Source organism: Amphiura filiformis, chromosome 2 (genome assembly GCF_039555335.1).
Source record: "Amphiura filiformis chromosome 2, Afil_fr2py, whole genome shotgun sequence".
In the NCBI taxonomy this organism is placed as follows: Eukaryota; Metazoa; Echinodermata; class Ophiuroidea; order Amphilepidida; family Amphiuridae; genus Amphiura; species Amphiura filiformis.
Genome location: NC_092629.1, coordinates 82,477,332 through 82,501,661, shown reverse-complemented (window position 1 = coordinate 82,501,661; position 24,330 = coordinate 82,477,332). Strand labels below are relative to the sequence as shown.

The 24,330-nt window shown below is 36.2% G+C and overlaps 1 protein-coding gene and 1 long non-coding RNA gene across 4 annotated transcripts in view; both read right to left on the bottom strand.

Annotated features, from left to right (window-relative positions):
* The window catches only part of LOC140146705 (transient receptor potential cation channel subfamily M member 2-like), a 375,948-nt gene that overhangs the window by 140,124 nt on the left and 211,494 nt on the right, over nt 1–24,330 (bottom strand). The window lies entirely within an intron of this gene.
* LOC140137357 (uncharacterized) lies at nt 1,006–10,995 on the bottom strand. Of its 3 annotated transcripts, none has more exons than XR_011856823.1 (5): nt 10,931–10,995; nt 6,888–7,105; nt 5,952–6,086; nt 2,996–3,105; nt 1,006–1,970 (listed from the first exon to the last, which is right to left on the bottom strand). It is a non-coding gene; the product is annotated as an uncharacterized lncRNA (long non-coding RNA). The 3 variants fall into 3 exon arrangements; XR_011856826.1 differs by having other exon boundaries at nt 6,946–7,105; XR_011856828.1 differs by lacking the exon at nt 6,888–7,105.

Here is a 24,330-nt window from a genome sequence, read left to right as displayed (position 1 = left end):
AGGCAGGCAACCAGTTGAGCGATAATTATGGTCATTTTCACAGTTAGGGGTGTAACGTTTGATCTTTCGGGTTGAAATTTTAAACTCCTTATGTATGCTTCTGTTTGCTGAAATCATGCATAAAAGTAGTTTAAATTCCAGCAAAATAATGTTTCAAAGCTGAACCTTTAGATTAATAGTTTAAAAAAAAAAGAAGACATTTCCATAACATTTGTAATAATTGGACTATTGAACATTTTAACATCGATTGTCATCGATTATGGACATTTCCCAACCTTAAAATTCCTACACTAATTTGAATATCTAACTTCATCATGTTCATGTACAAATACTACTTGGCAAAATGAACCTTCCAATCCAAGTTCCACAGAAATTGTTAGAATTGGCAATTCTATAGCATTTTGTGTTTCGGAAGCTTCAATTAACACCACATGTGCTCATAAAAGTAAAAATATTTGGCATTTGACATGAGAAAATTGGTTATAAATAACATTACAGTATAAAGCCAAAGAATTAAATACCAGTTATGTACACCCCTGTATATCCTAAACCTGAACAAAGCTAAAGACAAATACGTCAAATTAAAACAAGCAGCCAATACCTGTACCCTTTAGCTTTTATTTAAGACCTATTTGTTGAAATTGGTTGAGGATTAAAGAAACAGTGATCTAAAATCTATGAAAGAAACAAAATCAAAAGTTCCACATTTGAAAGGGTTTTTTTTTTGAAAGGTTTTTTTTATTTCAAACTCTAATGGTGACCCGCAGGTCAAATTGCTAGAATTGTACATTAAACACACCTAAACAGACACAATGCAATTTGCAGGCAGCAGCTAAATCAGCGCCAATATTGCAACATTGAAACAAACAACTATACAAACATCCAATCCAACCCAACCACATCCCCCCAGTTAGGCAATGAGGATAAAGTGCCTTGCCCAAGAACTCACAACCTATGCATTATGAGTCGGGCGCCTTATTCACTCGGCCACACGTGCTCCCACATTTGTGCTCTAATAATATAATCAAGGAATGCACAACGCTAGTTTTAACATGCTAATCAATGGAAGCACGGCGCTAGTTCTCTTGTTCGAGAACGATTTGTATACAAATCAATAGGGCATGCAATGGAGCAACCTGCAACTTTTTAATTTGAATCTTCCTTGAGTTTTTGGATTGTTGTGTCAGCATTTCTTGAACAATTTCAAAGAATGAAATCTTAAAATTTGAGCTAAAAAATGCAGCTATTGGCTGCTAGTACCAATTATGACATATCTGTCTTTGTTTAGGATATACAGGGGGTGAACATAACTCATACTTTAATTCTTTTGCTTACTGTGTTATGCTACTACATGTAAGTATTGAATTTCAGTTGTGACAAAAAGAAATTATCACAGCAAGTAATGATATAATGCTCTTTTGTTTCGGAGACTTCAGTCACTGGCTGTTAATATTGTAGAACTAGTTTTTTGAAAAGAACACTGCTGGTATCATTAAAGATGTTATTTTCTTATATTTATTGAATCAATACATGTACTTTTATGTGGCAAATATTGTAGATTTATCACACTTCTATTTTTTTCATCCATTTGTTAAGTATGGTGTTAACATACATGTGAAGCCGCCAAAAAGCTTTCTTGGGTATCAGTTTATTTTTCAAACATTAACCATAGTATCAACTTGTTTATGACATTCTGCACATATCAAACAACTGCAATGCAGATTAATCTTGTTGTTTTGGGAACTTCATTGTGTTTCGGAGACTTGTGTTAACGAAAAATTTGTATTGGGTCCCATTTTCAAATGGCAATGATTATATCCACTATTTTTTAGACAGATGACCATCTAGGGGGGTGGGCTTATACCCGGGTGGTTACGGTATTACTGCTGGTGCATCTTGTTGTGTTGTTGATGTTGCTGGAGCATCTGTTGTTACTCCATCAGGTGATATTGCTGGTGTGTCATCCGAGTCTGAAAAAAGACGGGTAGAAACAATAAAGGTTTAAATGAACAGCATGATTTCAAAGTGTTTGGGTCTAGTAAAATAAAATTGGGCATAATCATAGGGCTATGAAAATTCAAATTTTCCTCAATTTTGGTAGAAGAGCCACAGCTTTTGGACTTTTACTCAAGGTGAATTGATGAACTGGAGGTAATATCCCGAACTTGCATTCTTCTCTTCCGTGGGGATTTTGGTACCAGTCTTCCTGTTTCCATTGAGACCAAATTGAAGCAGCATCAGGGGCGTAGTGGAAAGACAAAACAAAATTCCCGGTTGCATCATTTTGACATGGTCAAAATAGTGTTTGAATATCTCATTGAAATACACAGTAAATTGATGAACTTTGCATTCTGGGTATTAGAACATTAATGTCAATTACTGTGTATTTCAATGCGATCTCCAAACAGTCATTTTTCCATGAAGATGGCTTGACACCACTAAGATTTCTGGTATAGATGAACATCATGCACGTATTTTGAATTTGTATGAGTTTGGTTATGGTGGATTATTTCCCACAAGGTCAAATGGGATCACGAACGGGGGTCTTTTGGGGTTTTTTGGCTGAGGAGCCATCTTTGAGCCCCTATGAAATTTTTATTAAGCCAATGAGTGGTCTACTGTCTACCCTGCTGCTATAGGGGGTCACATCTGAACCTATATTGCCTACTAAAGGCAAAATATATGATCTCTGACATCTAGTATAAAGAGGAAAAATGGCAATTTATCATGTGCGTCAGCACGAACATGCATTTTAGATGTCTACATCAGCAAATGGGGGTGAGATACATTTTTGTGTAGTCCAGAGTCTGGTTATGTGGGTCAAAGACACCCTAGATTCCAATTTGTAGCCCTGTAGCTTACCCCTAGGGGAAGATATGGATGTCTAAACTCGGAAGAAAACTAATGTCACACTCGCGCGCAAAAAGAGGGCAGGTCCGACCCAATTTTCAATAGGCCGGTTCTAGGAAATAACAAGGATCGAGTAGAGACCTACCGTTTGAAATGTGTTAATTTGGCACATATGTTGTGTTGTTGATGTTGCTGGTGCATCTGTTGTTACTCCTGCATATGCATTAGGTGCTATTGCTGGTATGTCATCCGAGTCTGAAAAAGGGGGATTAAAGGTTTAAATGAACAGCATGATTTCAAAGTGTTTGGGTCTAGTAAAATAAAATTGGGCATTATTATAAGGCTATGAAAATTCAAATTTTCCTCAATTTTGGTAGAAGAGCCACAGCTTTTGGAGTTTTACTCAAGGTGAATTGATGAACTGGAGGTAATATCCCGAACTTGCATTCTTCTCTTCCGTGGGGATCTTCTCTTCCATGGGGGGTCTGCTTGAGAGCCTTAAAATGCACGGGAGTCTTGACCACTATCACATGATACCAGTACCACCTTTATGTCAGTGCCCCTCCCACACGCACACTGATGGTGCCCCATCACAATAAAAATAAGCCCCTCAACTATCCCAACTATATATTGTTAATTTCAAATGAGGCCACCATAATACTATGACCGTACCAAGTTTGATATAAAATTGGACGGATTGAGTGTGATACCTGAATTTATCGGTCGAGCTAGAGTTTTCAAATATCATGCGAGACGAAGTCGAGCGTGATATTTGAAAACTCTAGCGAGACTGATAAATTCAGGTATCATGCGAAATTATCCGTCCAATTTTATCATTATTATGTCTTCAGAATCTTTTTTGGTCAAAAACATGATTTTTGGTCAAAAATGCGACTCTTGGTCAAAAATGATTTTTGACATGATTTTTGGTCAAAAATGTATTTTTTTGTCAAAAATGTTTTTTGGTTGTGATTTTTGATCAAAATGTGATTTTTGGTTAAAAATGTAATTTTTCAAAAATGTGATTTTTGGTCAAAAAGTGATTTTTGGTCAAAATTTATTTTTGGTCAAAATGTGATTTTTGGTCAAAATGTGATTTTTGGTCAAAAATGTATTTTTTGGTCAAAATGTATTTTTTGGTCAAAAATGTGATTTTTGGTCAAAAAAAGAGATTTTTGGTCAAAAAAGTCATGGCTTGTCACATTAACAACAAAAAAATCACACCAACAGAGACTTTTACACATAAAGTATATGAACTATGCACTCTATGAAGAGGCTACAGATATGAAAAAACCCTGTAGCTCCAGGTGACCGATACACAAATTTATCAGACAGCCAGGTTATGTACAAAGGTATAGGAGGCAAGATTCTGAAGACATAATAATGAAGTTGATCGGTGATTGTGTTTGAGCTGCAGAGGGGATAAACGGAAATATAGGCAAAAGATGCAAATGAGCTCATTAATATTCATAAATATGCAAATAATGTGAAATGCAAAAAATAGGGGTAATTCTGCCCGTTTTCGTGTAAAATAGGGTTGAGAAATGCTGAAACTGTTCTTGAAACTGCACAAAATAGTTTTTTTTTAAAACTTTAGGAACGATCATGCATTACACCTTTGAATAGGCAGTGACAACACTGGGTCGAAAAAGCCCTTTTACCCATGATTGTTAAGCATGTCAATTCATGGAAAATTAAAACTCTTTTGAAAATTAAGCTTGGAAATTAAATTAAGGTTACACGAAGAAACGTATAAAAAACGTATAAAAGACGTATAAAAATGTTCTCTAAAACCGCGTTTTCTCAGCAATCAAATATCGCAGTGAGTCAAATGTTGGTGCATGGATACATTATTTTCGTGTGTTTATACAAATTTTAGAATCCGTTTGAAAATCCTTCGTTTAAATCATTTTTACGCACCATGTTCACAAGATAAAAAACATGTTCCATGCAGTTGTTTTTTAAATGTTCGCTCCGTATAAAACCACGCAGAGTGATTGTTTTCTCCTTTTTTGTATTGTACTACAAAACGACCAAAAAAATAATGTTGCCATGTTGACAGATACCGCTATCATCCAGGATAATTTTAAAAATTGAAAATTTAGAAAATCCAAAGGAAAATTGCTGAAAACGGCTGCCCACAATCAACCCCCATCAGCCCATATGGTCCTATCATGGTCGCCCCCTCCCTATCCCTGCATATATAGGATGATGACTCACGAGCCGCGGTTTGTCCGTGGTCCTAGTTCAGATTGATACACTATTATATAGGCCTACGCGTGAGTTTATTCTTTTCTGCATGGCTGTTTCCATTATTAACTTACGCCCCTCTGGAATCGAGCCTTGAAAATCCATTGTATTTAACCTTAAGCTTGGAAATTAAATAAGCCCTTTTGTAAAAATATAAACCCTTGGCGGGAAGTATTTTGTAATTAGTATACTTGGGTTTAAGAACTGTTCATCTTATTTCCTCGTCAAGATGCATCCATTGCTTAAAATATTTGCATTTTTCATAGCGCGTTGGTGACAAGTAAGATATGTATATTATAGGGGTAAGGACTACAACTACTGCACTGGGAATTCAGCAACTCAAGGCAAGTAGTTATTGATTTATTGATCAAATATTGGTTTTCCTCATTTTTGACTATAACTCCACAACTATTGTCTGTGCTGAAATAAAATTTCCAGTGCAGTAGTTGTAGTCCTTGCCCCTATAATATACATATCTTGTCCCCAATGCTCTATAATTTTTGAGAAAATGCAAAAATAGGCACAAAATTAGGCAGGGGTGTAGTATCCCCTTAAACGTAGTCAAGTCAAAATCTGGCAAACTTCACTGACATTTGCCTGTTGAACCCTTTGATGTTTTCTTCTCATATAAAACATGTTTTATTTTGTTTTGAATTCCCAATGCATGTCAGGGAGCTCAAATAGGAACAAAATATTTATCTCTTCATAAGAGATTTGTGAATCTTAAAAACATACCAATGTGCCACCAGATCAAGACACAGCATTTATTGCCCATCATGACACAAGATCAGAGCATCTCTGCCAATTAGAAGAATGATCTATTGATCTTGTTACTGCAGTTTAATACTTACCCTGGTCTAGTGTGCTTCTTCGCCTTTGCCAGAGGAATATTAACTTTTGAAGTCCTCTTCTGTGAATATGCTGCCTTCTCACAGCTACGGCATTTCTAGCATGAGCTTCGTTTTTTTAACTTTCCCTTTAAATCTCTGTGGAAGGAAGGGAAATATTTAATGATAAAAATAAATTTCAATTATAAATAATCACAGAAACATTTTGATGCATATTACAAACTCTTCATAAACAAATATGTGATTTTCATTTCACAATGCTTCTTCCACAAAATTTGCATAACAGGTGATAATACAATATTGCTTTTTAAAACTTGCCTTCCCATTACGTTAGTGCACATTATTGCATCTGGACACATTTTTATACATTCGGATGGATTGTCAATATCTCTTCATGAGAGATTTGTGTATCTCGCTATTATTCTCGCATCCACGGTGGTACACATGGATGGAATATATTTTAAACTCATCTATCAATTGCATGCCTGGTGTCAGTGTGGGTTTATGTGACTGCATCATATTCTGGTTTCAGTCAGATTCCCAATGTGTCATTGGGATGAAGAGGCTAACCATGTGGCATACAGTTCAAGTAATTTTTGACTGACTGTTCTTACAAGGCTTACAAGCTAAAAGTTACTGTACTTGTTTTGCCTCTAATTTTTTACAAAAATAGTAGGCCTACAATTCTGTAATTACCGGTATTATTATTCCTATAAATGGAAGCAATTTTAATAAACAAAATCAAACTAAAGATTTTGTGTTTTTGTGTATTTGTGGCAGCTATTATTATTAGCACACGTTTTGGATCAACAATACATTAATTTGTAACAATTTATGTGGAAGTATAAAGAGTTGCTAATATTTTCACCACTATGTTGGACGCATGATTTTTTTACTGGACACTTTTTAATATGGAAAGCTTTAAAGAGGTTGACTTACAAATTATTAGCTTCCGGCCTTTGAAAATGATCATATTTATTTATTATCTGATGCTCACAATCACATGTACAGGGCTGCAGGGTGCCTTCAAGTTCTGCCAATATTAAGATTAACCTGACCATATCTTCCATCATCTGCCAACAACATCCCTTTCATCATAAAGAAGTTGCAATGTAAGTGTCATCACCAGTTCTGTGGGTAGTCATGTGCCATGTAGCCTGTGGAAAATTTATTCCAAAAACATAGTACTTTTATTTAATAGTGTAGTCTGCAGGGCAAGGTACATGTGTACATACATTGTACATTGTAACAACCGGACTGATTTTTTTTTAAATTGGGTTCATGGTCTGTTGGTTAGTTAGTAACCTTTGATCCCCTTTGATGCCAAATGATTTTCTCTCAAATTGGGAAAATACCAGTGATATTTATCTAGTCTGGGTGGCAGGCTCATGTCATGGGCAGTCACATCTGTTTTTGCAAAACTCTTTGGGGTGGGGCAATGGACAAATACCAAGTACTTTCTAGAACAAGCATGTTTTTGTTCCATACTTCACGCCTGCAGACCCAACCCTTGTGCCACCAGTGGGGTAGCAAGTGGGAAGGGAGGGGGTATGAACAAAAAATGGAAGAGAAAATTGGGAAGACTGTTTCCCACCAAAATTCGCCCTGATTATGGGTCATAATTTTTGAGTGCTTCATGCACACAGTGCCCGAATAAAGCCCTTTTTTTGAAGCTCAAAGACGTACCATGTAGTCTTGCTAAAAAAAACCATTATGTGTATATCGCACCGATAATACCAAAATGATGCAACTGGGAATTTTGTTTTGCCTTTCCACTCAAATATTACCCTCCGGACTAAGAAAGCTGGCTACGCCCTGATGCTGCTTCAAGTTGGTCTCAATGGAAAGAGGAAGACTGGTACCAAAATCATTTAAGTATCTGGTGCTCGAGTGGGTGGTAAGTTAACCATCCTAAGGTAAACAAAGGCTTGGTGAGAGGAGGGTTAAGACTTTAAAAACTTAAAAACTAAAGACTTGTGGGTGGGGTGTTTAGGTGTAGTGTTGTGGTGGCTTTGGAACTCAACTCCATCATAGTTAGATGGCAGTTTGAAAATAGGGCGGAAAACCTGCTATTTCTTGTCTAAGGGTGTTGAATTCAGCTACAAAAATGGGTGGTTGTATTCAACCACCCAACTTGAGTTTGCTGTGAGCAATTGCAACAATTGTTTTTATTTAGACGTGTAGAATTTGCTCTTTCCCAGGGTTCGGTTTTTGCCGAAAGTGGCAAAAACTGGCAAAAACCTGTTTTTGCCAGTTTTTGCCGGGTTTAAACCGGCAAAAATGGCAAAAACTCACGTATAGTCAGTCAAGTATTAAAAAGTAACACAGAAAGCTCATAAACAGTAACACACAACGTTTAATGAATCATTTAACATATTTTTTGTCTCATCAAGTCCTTAAAATAATTTGATAAAACAGATATGACACATATATGCACTAAGTGCACTAGTGAGCAATGAAAATCCAATTTAGTTTCTTAAAATGCTACTTATAATTACCAAATCTTGCCGTATTAAATCTAGGAAATTATATTGTGACTTAAAAATTTGTTTTGAGATTAAAAAAGTGAAACATATATCAGTTTTTTAGTTTTTGCCATTTTTGCCGGCAAAAACTGTTTTTGCCAAGTGGAAAAAACCGTGGTTAAAACCACGGTTTTTTCCACCTGCGGCAAAAAAAACCTGCGAACCCTGCTCTTTCCAGTGGTATTTTCATTTTTAGCAGATTCCTTACAGATCTCGAGTTACAGCCCCTCAAACATGAGTTTACTTCTTTTTGACTCAACCTGTAGAATGCAACTTTGCAGCTCTCTATCTGACCAGAAAAGGAAGATGGGCCACTTAGGGAATTATGGAAACTTTCGGGCTTCATAACTGCTTAATTATTAGTCTAAAGAATATAAAAGTATACATTTTTAGACTGGAAATGACTTGCTGAATTCATCTGTGAGGTCAATTTGGGCCAAAATGCTCATTTTGAGAAAATCCCAAAAAACAGGTTTTTGGCCCAAATTTTTCGTGCAACGTAACAAAAAATTGTTTGGCCCAAAAAAATTTTGTATTACTATTAATTTTTAAAAACTAGATAAAAATATCTAGGGACCGTTTTTTTATTTTTTTGAATTTTGACCAACTTTGAGAAATTTGCACCAAAAATGGTCAAAAAATGCATTTTCACCCAAATTTCAAATAATTTTGGTGAAGTTGGTCAAAATTCAAAAAAATGAAAAAACGGTCCCTAGATATTTTCATCTAGTTTTTAAAAATTAATAAAAAAAAAATTTGGCCAAATAATTTTTTTGTTACGTTGTACGAAAAATTTGGGCCAAAAAAAACGTTTTTTGGGATTTTCTCCAAAAATGAGTATTTTGGCCCAAATTAGACCTCACAGATGAATTCATCAAGTCATTTCCATTCTAAATATGTATACTTTTATATACTTTAGACCAACAATTTAGCAGTTATGAGGTCCGAAAGTTCCACTGACACTAACAAGTACATACATCGAATGTATGGAGCCAGCAGGCGGTGGATGACATGAATAGAGAGAGACAGCAAAAATGCTCAGCCGTATGGCACTTTCCATACAATCGGAACACGGAAGTGAATCAGGACTGAATTTCGCAGCTGCCGTGATCATGGTACGCGCCATTCAATTTGCACACTGAGTGTTCGGAGCTTAAAACCAACACGGCAAATTTAAAACTGTCACAGTGACTCTCACCCAGTAATAATTAAATTTTACTGTAAAATTAATTTGAAGGTTAGTTTTGTGGGTTTCATTAGCGAACCCCAACGTTTTTAGATTCTATTATTTATTAACATAGGCCTATTTGTTTGTGATATTTTAAGGTCATGCGCCATGAATTGGGGTATAGGAAAAGGTGGGGGTGTTACATTTTTTCAGTTTCTTTAGGATGTTCTGCCTCAGATCTCAAGAACTGAACTAGTTTTGGTCTATTTTGTTGCTAATTTATCTAGCTAAACTTGTGGAGAGTAAAAACTTCACACTGTATTTACTTTTTGAGATATTGCAATTCAAATGATGCAGAGTCAGGGGTGGAGGTGCCTACGGTTGAGGTGCTTACGGTTGAGGCATGTGTTAAAGTATACATAGGGATTATTGATTTTTTGTGCCTTTTTTTTTACTGTAACTTGGTAACCCAGTAAGGTATTGAGATGGATGAATTCATAGAACCCTGTTCATACATGTTTACGTAACATTCTGCGTGCTATTATTTTCCTCCACGACTAAAAAATATTGTCATTTTAGACTAAAAACTATCAATTTTTAAAAGTTTTTCCATTGCTAATTGTAAGAAAACATTTACTAGCACAGTCCACCGTGTTTGGACGCGCGCGAACATCGCGTACATCATTCACGCTTTGCGTAAATAGCTCGCAAGCATACGCGCGTATATCCTACTCGCGAGCTTTCATCGGTTCTGACGCGGCTTGTTTACGACCAGAAAGCAGGGCATAAACGTATGCGAAAGTATGCTGGAGGCTTCATGCCGCTCAGCGGCAGGCAACCTGCAGAAAGTATGAAACCAGCACAATGGCATGCCCTCGTCATTCTTTCCTGCCGCATGACGTTTCAACCAATAATTGTGTCTGTTTGTCAATGCACAATGACAGTCTGCAAGACTGCCAATGTGCGTTCGCCACGCCGTTCAGCCGCAAGTGATGGTAGTATGAAACCAGCATAAGATAGGCATGATAGGGTACCTCGAGCTAAAACATGATATACATCTGAGACGAATATACCTATTCGTCTCAGATATACATGTACTAATTATCTGATTTATCTCGCCATCATGGCCATGGCGACTGAGCGGAGTCAAATTCGGCAGGCTTGTGCATGCAATGTCATGATGTCGCGACACATCCCCACATTCATGACCTAAAACAACTGTCCGTGAGTTACGAATTCAAGCGGAATACAGTATAAATGTTCAACACTCTGTACGTGTTTTATCTTACCTTAAATTTTGACGAAGTTCAAGAATTTGACCATAAACCAGCTGCAGAATTACCACCCGATATGCATGTATGCCTATGGTTGACTCGCAACTTCAATCATTTGTCAACAATTAATGCTCCCGGTGCATTGAATTTAATTAATAATTCGCCCAATACGAACGTTAAATAGCACCAACAAAATGCGAAAACTTGCCCATGGAAAATGCAATAAACATACCATACACCATATCATGTAAAAACTAACGAAGGAAGTGTATTATTAAAATGGTCCTAGAGCAAAATATGTTGACAAAAGCTCAAATTCACGTAAAAATCCTCTGTTGTCATGTATTATCAGGTCGTAGGGATTTCTGAATAAATTGAGTTATAACTTTCAAGTTTGGCAACACGCCGTGCTCTTCTAGTCTGGAATCGATACATAACGATATACTGGTTAGCCTGGACTAAGACTACTATGCTGGTACCAACATATATCGATACTGTTTGTACACCAGTAACCCTTATATAAGGATGCTGCTATATTCGACGGGTGACAAAACAGAGGTTCACCTACAATACAAACCTATTGGGCGCTCATTTGATTATACTCAGTGAACACGCTTTGCTCTACCATTTCGCTACGGACAGTTCAGCAGCATAGGCAAAGTGTGCGCTTTGTGTGACGGATATAAGAATCTACACAAGTAAGTTGTCTACATTGTTTGCCAATAGGTATACATATAAGGATTTGAAGTAATTATGATATCACTCCTACTGTAGTATTTTTAAGGACATTAGCCGCGGTCCACATCGTGTTTTATTATGTATAGGCCTACCATAGTATTTTACATGAGCATCGCGTATATAGGAGTCTACCCTGGACCTCAAATGTGATATATTTGCTGATAACTCGAGAAGCATATAGCCATACTATTTCTGAATCAATCAATAAATCATACTTGTAGGCCTATAATACTATATTAAATATAATTGCGAACCAACCGATACAGCTCGATACGCCCAATGTATGAATAAAAGCACCTAACAATAAAGTCGCCCGATTGAACAGTTGTAGGTGTCGATCGCAAGACTTCATTAATATTGATTGGCAACATTTTCCAATATGTCAGCGCTCAAATCGGACACAATAGAACAATAGACTCTTCAGTGCGTTGGTTATTATTCTAAAATGGCAGCTGTGGTCGAATAATGGAAATATTTAATAACGTCGATACGGGGAAATGTATATTATTTATTGCAACCTCTGGACAGATAATATTAATAGTGTTTATAGTAAACTTCGAGATCTTTTAATTTAAAAATATATGTTACTATGTCGTTCACGTAGATTTGTAGGTTAAAGCCATATTATAACATTTTCAAACAAAATAGATTAACATTTCTTTGCCATAAAATGTTAGCCTTTACTGTCAGATATATCCCTTTTATTTTTGAGCCGAACAACTACGGCAAAGCAAAGAAAATTGGAATTTACTACCTACCAGCGCACATGTCGCCAATACGTACCACTCCTTCGGTCATGTTGTGGTACGACCCTTTGTTGTGTATATCACCGTCCCGCACGCTTAATTTCTTTCTGCAATCATATTGGGCCGCAATATATCACTAACCGCATAGTCCGAGGCAAGGTTCATTATTGTCAGGGTTAGGGTCTTATGGTTAGGGTACGGGTTAGGGGTTAGGGTTAGGGTTAGGGTTAGGGTTAGGGTTAGGGTTAGGGTTAGGGTTAGGGTTAGGGTTAGGGTTAGGGTTAGGGTTAGGGTTAGGGTTAGGGTTTAGGGTTAGGGTTTAGGGTTAGGGTTAGGGTTAGGGTTAGGGTTTAGGGTTTAGGGTTAGGGTTAGGGGTAGGGTTAGGGTGAGGGTTAGGGTTAGGGTTAGGGTTAGGGTTAGAGATAGGATTATATACGTATTTATTAGTACTAATATACTAGTAATAGTATATAGTGTGTATGCACTTTATTCCGTAATCAATAAGTATCATAAACAAACACCTTTCTGGCACAACGAATCATAGCACAGTCGTGTAGGCATTAGACTATGGATACATTGATTGTGGGTTCGAACCCCAGGTAAACCGTTGTAGAATTTTAATTCTATCGATTGCTTTTTTATTTTATTAAGTAAGAGGAAATAATAATGGTAATAAACTCGTGTTATATCTAGCCTCATAGGCCTATAATTACATGTATGTACTATGTCTTATCGCATTGCGGCCCATTATGGTTGCAGAAAGAAATAACGCGTCCCGCACACCGTGTACGTACTGTGTCATGTGTGTGTTATGAACATCGTGTATGCGTTCGACTAATAATTCCATCGTAATAATAAAGCGCCGGATTCGGCGTTTTATTCAAAATCTCGGATTTTGAGAAAACTACAGCACCTAGAGTCTTGATTTTTGCAGGGTATATTGGTTTAATAAAGTACAATTTAATCGTGTAAAAAGGGAATTTTTAAAATTCAGTGAGGGCGTCTTCCTCAGCAAATGTTATAATATGGCTTTAATACATGAGTATCACTTGTTGAGAGTGAAATTGTACACAATAATGCACGCGTACTGAGATGTTGATGCGTCTAATGCACGAGCCCCAAAGACGCATCAACATCTCAGTACAAGTGCATTTATTTTGTACAATTTCTCGCGCAATAAGGGATACTCATTTATTAACCTATTACATACACGAGAAAAATGCCGTGATTTTTGCTATTTTTATAACAAAATCGTCACTAAAAATGATGACAAATACGAGCAAATATAAATGTATCAACCCGCAAGAAAAATGAATCAATCTTACGCAATGCGAACTCGCGCGAAAGCACTGCGCGTAGTACGCGGAGTGCGCGCCCGTGCAATTATACAATATTAATGAACTAAGCGTATTTTTCTAACGGCTTTTCTGATTGGCTATGTGGTTCTAAGAGTGTAGGAATAAATTTTAGTAAACTTAGAATTAGTGCTCACTCTTTAACGATTGAAATAGGTCGCCACTGTCATCCAAAAATTGTTGCTGAACATCGATTCTGTAAACTTTAACTTGAATGTTGTTGAGGACGAGTTTCATTTCGTTATGAATTGCTCTCATTATGATGATATTTTCTGGTGTTAAGGAAATTTAGGACATTGAGTACAAAAGAATAATTATGATTGTATATCTTTAGTTCTTGAATATGTTGATGGTGCATTTGCTACACGGATGTCTCATGACATTTAAATGTACCGGTACTGTACTTTTGTCTAGTATTGTTTTACATTCCTTATAATACTGAACTGCTTTCAAAAACGTGTGCTAGTATTACTATAATAGCAGTTAATTATTGTAAACTGTAAATATTATGTTGTGTACTTACATGTATATTGTTTACATTGTTTATACCCAATGTGAGGTGATTATCAATAAATGATTCTGATTCTGATTCTATAAACATTGTTAAAAAAATTCTTTTAAATACAATTAAAATAAAGTACGACAAATGACAAAAGACTAGATACCCTAGCATAGAATGATACTGGTCTCACAGAAAATAGAGGGTCCCAGGTCCGGGTGCAATTGTAGTTTGTATTGTTCAATATACCAATATATGTAATTTTGAAAGTAGTGTTATGGTCAATTTTTTTAATATTGAGACTCTTGGCTCAGTTGATTCATGTTGTTTATTCAACGATTTCATGTTGTTAATTTTTCCACACCTTTATCAAGTTAAGTATTTCTCAACACTCCCTTAGTCTGTTGTTGTATTGTTGTTGTTTAGTTCTTTCAGTTGTTTTAAGCTGTTAATTCCACTTTTACAGTCACAGCTACTATAAAAAAACGTACCTCAGTCAAAAAAAACAACCGTTTAAAAATGCCTCCGTAATAAAATTTAAAAAACACAACACATATCTGGCAACACCTAGCTGTCAATATGCTGGCAACACCCAACCTCTAGCCGTAGTCAGGGCTGTGAGGAAACGTTAAGCGGTCCAGTGCTTTTTGTTAATAAATACCACTTTTAAAGTCAACTAATTGGGCAGAAAATTTCGGCTGATGGCAACATCTATCTTAATGGCAATGAGCTTAACCCAAAACAAAATGAGCAACAAGTCACAAATAAAACTAATGAAAACAAAACTATTAAAAAAAAACTATTATAGACATAGTCATATGACAAGCTAAAAAGATACGTTTCTTGGATTTATAACATTTGTTCATCTTCATTTTGCTCTAGTCCTCAGCATCTACCCAATACCCATTCTAAATACAGCTCGTTGATAATGTGGTCGTGTTTATCATCCGCCTAAGCACATTTTATTCTCATACATAATGAGACAGCCAGGCAGAGTGACTAATTTACTGTTGTTCTGGTTCAATCGTCAGATCCACGCGGACTTTACATCGAGCAAAATGTTATGTTCTGGACCGATCGTATGGCAGACACTGTCAGTCGCGTGAGCGTTAATAATTGAATATATGAATACAAAAGCCACCTAAGTCCATACTTTGGCCAAATTGAGTTAAGCATGGGAAATTGTTGCTATACATAGGCCTGTCATATGCATGAAAGAACAACTCAAATTCATTCTCTGTGTCTATTGGGCATGTGAAAAATAGCATGTATGAAAGAATCACCCAATTCCATGATTTGAGTCTTGTAACACATTGATTGAAATCCAGTATGTATAAAAGTCCACTTGTAACACATTCATTGCTAGAGAATGACTTTTGAACAAAAAATGGGTTTAATAAAGGAAAGTGTGTGGTTTATATTACATGGCAGAATGCTTATCAACATTATACATACCTGTGTGCTTTATTTTGTATTATCTTACTAGTGGTAATCTCATTCTAACATTGTTGTCTTTGTATATGATTCAAAAACCACCCAAGTCCAAAATTTAAAATGAACCCCACGAAGTCCCTGAAATGCTAATCGTCATACCTAACACAGGTTAATCCACTCATTTGCACGTAAAACTTACCATATTGACAAGGTAAATCTAACTGAAGAAATTAAAATGATACACGGGTTTTTCTCTCCAAATAACTTCGCATGGACTTAGGTGGCTTTTGTATTCATGTATTCAATTATACAGACACATTAATCATAGTTAACAATACAGACGGCCAAGGAATTACAGGATATAACGGGTATGGATGTGTTAATGTACAAAACTTATTAACATGTAATGCATTACATGATTAAAATGCTTACATAGAGTATGGTGTATTTATTATTGTATTTGTGTATTCTTGTATTATTTATTTATTTATTTTTTTATTTTTTTATTTTTATTTTTTTTTTTTTTTTTTTTTTTTTTTTATTTATTTATTTATTTATTTATTTATTTATTTATTTATTCTTATATTTATGTATTTTTGAACTATCTCACATAGAACTTATTCCTAAGCTAATTATTTATTTTGTTTACTTTGTTTTGTTATTTACTTTTTAATTTACTATTAATTTATATGAGTACTGTACTGATCAAATTTTAGCCGGCCCATCTCTTCAAGTACTTCGTAAAGGTTGCCTCCCAGGTTCTCGATGTAGGTTTTTGGGAGATTGTATATAGTGAACTCCCATGTCATTTTAGGGATAATCATATGATTGTATATCCGCATTTTCAAGATTCCATTCAGTTGACTTTTTATCAGTAGTTTTCAGCATGGCTGACAGTTTCTGATTAATCATTTGTCTGATACCATCACATCCTTTTAATAGATCTTCATCGTTTAGACCTTTTCTATGAATCGCATGGGCTGGTTGTGAATATCCGTCTACAGCCTGTCTAAAAAAATTGTGCAAGTAAAAAGCGCCCTCTATGGCAATTAGAAAATACCGTTGTGACATGATGCTTACATCACCGTTAAGAGCGTAGTCTTAGCTCTCAAATGTTGTTTGTTCTGTTCAATTTGCTTGTTTTAATCTCGAGATATGTTTAGTTAACAACGAAAGGGTAAAATCACAATTGTGCCACTTTTACTATAGGGATGATCAAGAGGACTGTACATGTAAATTAATGATAGCATCAAGTTTCTCAAGAGTTCCTTCGTGAAATCAAAAGAATGCATCAATTATACAACAATAAAAATTGTTTTTACTGTTTTATTATGATACAAGTATTATATGATTCTAGATATTTCACATTCTACTGTAAAATTAAATACATGTGCATGTCAATGATTTTATCATGGTAAATGCTGTTTTCTTTGTCACTCAAGACATGTTAAAAGACAAACAAATGTTGCCAACTTATAGGTTAGTGAACGCGTATTACTTGTTGGGAGAGAAATTAGACAAAATGATGTTGATGCTTCTTATGCACGAGCCCCGAAGGGGGGTGCATTAGACGCATAAACATCATGCATCAGCTATCATTGATTTAATACATGTGCAGCCCTCTTCCCTAGTAAAAGTGGCACAATTGTGATTTTACCCTTTAGTTGTTAACTAAACATATCTCGAGATTAAAACAAGCAAATTGAACAGAACAAACGGCATTTTAGAGCTAAGAATCCGCCCGTGACGTTGATGTAAGCACCATGACACAACGGTATATTTTAATTGCCATAGAGGGCACTATTCACTTGCACAATTTTTTTTGAGACAGGCTGAATTTGTAGCTGAGGATTGTAAACTACACATTGGGTCTTGTGGTTATTCAACTTCAGTTCTGCGTTTGCAATTACATTTTTCATCGCATGAGATCTGCATTTGGATGGTTTAGCCTTCATAGTTCTTGTACAGTTGAGGAAGTTGTTGACATTGTTAATAAGTTGCTGGCAACTTTCTGGAATTCTTGCTAGAAGGGTCACATCATCTGCATATGCCTTGGCTGACGATGTAAGGTCTGAGTTACTCATGAGGTATCCAAGTGCCTGGATTGGTCAAGAATATCCAAACACAGGTTGAAGACTGCTAGAAATAAGATGCAAGATAATGGGCATCCTTGGAAGACACCAGTACAACATTTAATCCAGTCTGCGGTCCAATCTTCAGTTTCACTCTGATGAAAAGCTCATCGTAATAATTAAAGATGATCTTTCTAATGTGTTCTGGTATATACATACATACATACATTATAAATATTTATATAGCGCTGCTACATTTAGAACGTAGCGCTCAAAACAAAAAACACAAAACAAAGCAAAAGAAGAACATGAAGAAAATAAATAAATGAGAACTGCCTATGAAGGCTACAAAATCTATGGAAACAAGTGTGACTTTAGAACCCTCTTGAAAATACCCACTGATTGTGATTCCCTGATACCAATTGGCAGTCTATTCCAGGTTCGAGGCGCAACATAGGAGAAGGTCCTGCGTTCAGCTGACATGAGTGTTTTGATTGTGTTGTGCTCTGTCAGGAGGGTGGTATCAGAAGCAGAACGCAGGCCTGCCCGCGCAGGGCAGTGCAGGGAAACACAATCAGACAGGTACTCAGGAACACTCTTGGTGAGGCATTTAAACACAGTGACTAAAACTTTGAAATTGATGCGCTCTTCAACAGGGAGCCAGTGTAACTGCTTTAAATACGGTGTGGCATGATCATATTTGAGGGCCTTACATATCAGCTTCGCAGCCCAATTCTGGATCCGTTGTAGTCTTTGAATGTCTGCTTTACAACAGCCAAGAAGCAGCCCATTGCCATAATCGATCTTGGAAAGGACAAGGGTTCTTATGACCAGATGACAAGTGTCATAATCCAAGTACCGACGTATCCGGGAAATGTTGCGAAGCTGGTATGTAAGGTTAGAACAAAGAGTCTTGACGTGAATGGACATAGACATTTGACAGTCAAAAATAACCCCTAGGTTACGCACAGAATCTGAAGGACAGATGGATTTGTCCCCAACCCTCAAAGCAACCGGTATCATTGAGCGCTTCAGGTGTGGAGTAGTGGTCACAAAAACTCAGTTGTGCTGTCATTAAGTTTCAGCATGTTCATTCTCATCCAAGCCTTAAGAGCATCAATGCAACGAGATAGATTATCTAAAGCAGCAGCAATGGATACCGGGTCTTTGGGATCAAAGCAGGTGTACAACTGTACATCATCTGCATACAAGTGGTAGGATAAGTTGAATGATTTGATGATACGACCAACTGGTAAAATATACAAAGAAAACCCTGAAGGTCCGATGATTGAACCTTGAGGCAGGCCAAATTCGAGCTCAACAGGGTCAGAAAAAGTACCATCAATGCAAACTCTGCTGGTTCTCTCAGACAGGTAGGATCTGAACCATTGCAAAGCTTTACCTTGTATTCCAATTTCACTCTGTAATCTGTTGATCAGCATGTTGTGATTTACAGTATCAAAAGCACTGCTCAAATCGAGGAGTACTAGAAAAACACCTTTGTAGTTGGAAATACACTTCATGATATCATTCTTAACACGCATTAATGCTGTTTCTGTGCTGTGTGCCTTTTTATAAGCAGATTGTAATTTTTCACCCAGGTTGTTTCTTTCCATATGATCATTCAAAGACTTAACAGCCTGTTTCTCAATAAGTTTTGATATGAATTGAATATTGGACACAGGTCTGAAATTGCTCAGGTACCATTCCAAGGCAAACTGTATAAGATTGTGTGGTACATTTTGCAAATCTAGCCAGGTTGTAAAAATTGGCTTGCCGTTGCCGCTTTGGCATCTTGGAGCATTTCAGTGAGTGCCTCTGTGTGTTCCACACATCCTGATATCTTCTCCATAAAACCTTACTGAATCAGGAATAGCAAGAATTCCAATTCCAAGGTTGCCACTAGAATTCTTCAGAGTGATAGGTCTGAAGCATAATGGATCATTGGTATTCTCTTCCTTGGAGATAAGGATGGTTTCACCATATGGTGGGTGTTGATGTGCTTCTACAGATGTCACAGGTTACTTCATGATGCAGTCCAGTTATTCTTGGACATTTCTTTCATACTAGGTAGGGAATACGGTTGGTTCCAGGAGCACTGGTATTTCTACGCATTTGAAGATTCGGCTTGAATTGTGTTGTTGGTTTTGGTGGTCTTTTCATGCCCTTCATAGGATGGTATTCTCGCCTTTTGTCGTTGTTGACATCTTTGAAGAATTTCTCAGCAGTTATTTTACTGAAGGATGGCGTTCTGTGTGTTGCTTTTCATTGAGCAATCGTTTCGCATATTGGTAAGGCTTTTGTCGGAATTGTTGTTGTGCTTTGCTTGTTGATTTCTTCTCTTGAAGTTTTAGATCCAATTTTCTGACCTTATTATGTAACCTGACCAGCTTGAGAAAGTCATCCTTGAGAGTTGCAGCTTTTGTCTTGTCCCCGTCTCTAAGCCTCCGTGCTTCCATGTGATACCAAAATTAAGTACAAACATCCCCCACATAATGTAGCTATGACGTCCAAATATGCGCGTGCCCTTTAAAATTGGGAACTTCTGGCAATGTATGGCTAAAAATTAAATTCTATAAACATGAGATTTTCACCAGATTTTCTCCTAAATATGACAGTAAATTACTATTTCAAGCTTACTATCAAGCAAAACTGCAATATCTCTAGCAAAAATTTTACAAGAGCAAAATAAAATCATAGATTTTACTGTCCATCCTTTGAGCTCATGCTAGTGATACCATTTTTTACCCTTACCCAGAGGTAGGACAGCCTATCAAAAAAATTACCATAAATTGGGGTTGTTGAGGTCCCCCCATAGATGTATACCAGATTAAAAAAAACCTTAGGGGTAGCTACAGCCCCTACCTTCGTAGGACATCCATGCATTGCTTATTTCAACAATGAAGTTGTATTCCAAATGATGTATTTTTAGCTAGCAATTTCCATATTTCACACATTATGAATTCATCAATACAATTGGTTAAATATCTCTCTTTCAAAACAATAAAAACAAAATAAATACAGTTCTGTCATGTATTCCTCTGGAAAATGCGGTTTTGTGATGATTTGCATAAAATGGGTATTTATAAAACAATTGTTACTTTATTGAATGTATGTCCAATTTTGTCGGAAGAGGCAAATTACACTCTTTTTTTAAACAATCTATTTTTAAATGATACACTGCATAACTTGACCATTGCAGGGTAAACGGATGTCTTAAATATAGTTGTCATCGCGTTCAATTTGAGGGGTGGTCACAAACGGTAACTTCTATTATGATATTCTAGTTCTGTATTCGGAACAAAAAGTTTGGTTTTAAATTCAGTATAACCAATTGGAATTGCAGGAGCTTTTAAAAAAATGCCTATCATTCAAGCTTCCAGAGATGCACGTGCAAATTGTGTTAAAGTTGCCTTATTTGGCAGAGTACCTACAGCGGTGATTAATGTAGGTGGTTAATCTACAACCTTGGCGAAAAAGGTTGCCACACCTGAGCGTTAATTGGCCAACATCCTTCCCCGCTCCCCTATTGCAATGTTGATTTGGACAAAATCGTCATCATTTCTACATTGCAGTCTCCCAACACTGGAAAATGGGGGGTGGGGAAGGGGCAAGTGTAATCTGAATGTGCATTTGCAACTATTATACAAAATAATACGGAACTATCACATATTTAGCTTCGATTGCGTGCTTTTAACACCAGAACGTGCTGGTGTGGCAACGAATTTCCGCCAGAGTTGTCTCTAATAACATATAAAAAAAATCATCTGAAATTACGTTTTCGTTCATATCTTTAGAACGGAATGCCGGATTCACGTGCAATTTTCACAAAGTCTTAGCCTGTTTATGTACTCTGTACTAAATATAATTATTTTCATGTAATTTATACATGGCTTGGTCTATGTGTCCTATTATTTATAAAGATGCCAAAATAATGCAAAATATGTGAAAAACATCAATCGCCATGACATGCTGTCTACTGAAGATAGTACACGCAAAATTTTAAAACTATTTTAATGATGACGAAATAGCGTGAAGTTTAAGTATTAGACCTAATAATAATAATAGCAAGGATCAGAAGAGGAAAATTATAATCATAGAAAAGTCATCAGAGGGATTCGAACCCCTGATCTCACTGATCTATAGATTTCAAGGCGGCGACTTAACCGCTGAGCCAAGAAGAAGTCGTTGAATTCGTGAGCATTTCTAATGTATTAATGTTAATTTAAAATTATGCAATGCGTATATGTACAGTAAAACAGGTGATTTAATTCTCATTCACCTACAATTTCAATTGTTATGCCGTTCTGGTTGGTTTAACCGAATACAGAGATGTTATAACCTCATAGTAGAATTAACATGTCATACAAATGCATTTAAGATCAGTAACCCATTGCACATATGGAGATGAGGTTGATGATTTAACGGTCGACAGTCGACACAAACAAATTAAAAGAAATTTAAATTATTTTCTTTATTTAAGATTTGTCCAACGTGGAGAAAGATGGTGAATCGAAATTCCAACTTTATTTTTATAACCCTAAATACATTGCCAACATATACAATCGTTGTAAATCGATGAAATTATGTGTATTGGAGACGTTTTAGGTCAATTTGATACCATATGCATTGCATAATTTTAAACTAACATTAATATATTAGATATGGCTTGGAATTCATTCACTTCTCCGTGGCTCGGCGGTAAAGGCGCCGACTTCTAAACTACAGGCCACGGTTCGAACCCGCTGTTAGTTTTGTTAAAATTAATATTTTCCTCTCTTAATCCTTCGTATTATTGTTGGTCTAATAGTTAAACTTCGCGCTATTTCATCATCATTCAAAAATGATGAAATTTTCGGTGTACTATATTCAGTAGACAACATGTAATGGCAAATGAGAAGGTTTTTTGACACATTTTGCATTATTTTGGCATCTTAATAATTAATAATATACATAGGCCGGTCCGCGTGAAAATGATATGAAAAAAGTTATTTACGCTTAATTGTAACATGGATAAAACGGACAGTATCCACTAAAAACCTGTGTGTAGCAGCAACTTGATACGATTTTCCGTTACTGATATTTAACAGAAAATCATGCAGTTTAGAGCCCTAATTACGAAATGTGTGTAATTTAGCATAAATGGTGATTTGAGTGACCACTCCCTCAATAAACCAAGTACTTTGTCAAAAATTTTATTATGATTCAAAAGAATATTATCTACTCACAAATCGTGTGCAATATGAAGATCATACGACATTCCGTTTTTGAGTTATGAGACAAAAACGAAATTTAGATGAAATATTTTGCATTCGGCAGAGACAACCTTGGCGAAAAAGGTTGCCACACCTGAGCGTTAATTGGCCAACATCCTTCCCCGCTCCCCTATTGCAATGTTGATTTGGACAAAATCGTCATCATTTCTACATTGCAGTCTCCCAACACTGGAAAATGGGGGGGTGGGGAAGGGGCAAGTGTAATCTGAATGTGCATTTGCAACTATTATACAAAATAATACGGAACTATCACATATTTAGCTTCGATTGCGTGCTTTTAACACCAGAACGTGCTGGTGTGGCAACGAATTTCCGCCAGAGTTGTCTCTAATAACATATAAAAAATCATCTGAAATTACGTTTTCGTTCATATCTTTAGAACGGAATGCCGGATTCACGTGCAATTTTCACAAAGTCTTAGCCTGTTTATGTACTCTGTACTAAATATAATTATTTTCATGTAATTTATACATGGCTTGGTCTATGTGTACTATTATTTATAAAGATGCCAAAATAATGCAAAATATGTGAAAAACATCAATCGCCATTACATGCTGTCTACTGAAGATAGTACACGCAAAATTTTAAAACTATTTTAATGATGACGAAATAGCGTGAAGTTTAAGTATTAGACCTAATAATAATAATAGCAAGGATCAGAAGAGGAAAATTATAATCATAGAAAAGTCATCAGAGGGATTCGAACCCCTGATCTCACTGATCTATAGATTTCAAGGCGGCGACTTAACCGCTGAGCCAAGAAGAAGTCGTTGAATTCGTGAGCATTTCTAATGTATTAATGTTAATTTAAAATTATGCAATGCGTATATGTACAGTAAAACAGGTGATTTAATTCTCATTCACCTACAATTTCAATTGTTATGCCGTTCTGGTTGGTTTAACCGAATACAGAGATGTTATAACCTCATAGTAGAATTAACATGTCATACAAATGCATTTAAGATCAGTAACCCATTGCACATATGGAGATGAGGTTGATGATTTAACGGTCGACGGTCGACACAAACAAATTAAAAGAAATTTAAATTATTTTCTTTATTTAAGATTTGTCCAACGTGGAGAAAGATGGTGAATCGAAATTCCAACTTTATTTTTATAACCCTAAATACATTGCCAACATATACAATCGTTGTAAATCGATGAAATTATGTGTATTGGAGACGTTTTAGGTCAATTTGATACCATATGCATTGCATAATTTTAAACTAACATTAATATATTAGATATGGCTTGGAATTCATTCACTTCTCCGTGGCTCGGCGGTAAAGGCGCC